The sequence below is a fragment of the Phalaenopsis equestris genome, unplaced genomic scaffold, assembly GCF_001263595.1.
Source record: "Phalaenopsis equestris unplaced genomic scaffold, ASM126359v1 Scaffold000703, whole genome shotgun sequence".
In the NCBI taxonomy this organism is placed as follows: domain Eukaryota; kingdom Viridiplantae; phylum Streptophyta; class Magnoliopsida; order Asparagales; family Orchidaceae; genus Phalaenopsis; species Phalaenopsis equestris.
This window is the reverse complement of record NW_018165143.1, coordinates 295584-295854: the sequence shown is the minus strand read 5'-3', so window position 1 is coordinate 295854 and position 271 is coordinate 295584.

Here is a 271-nt window from a genome sequence, read left to right as displayed (position 1 = left end):
TCAAGTTCTTCTCCTTATATATATATATATATATATAGATTCAAGACTTACTCATCTCCCATCACTAGGGCTAAATTTTATAGTCAGTAAATTAAATTTGATTCAATGGATATATTGAGGAATGTGTAAATAATTAAGATTAGAATTTCTTTTATTTTTAAGTTAATTCAAACCATAGAATTTATTTCAACGAAAGAAACATATAAGCGTGTTCAGACTTCTACATTCAATTGGATGACTTTTTCCAACGATAAATTCGTCCTGGATACCA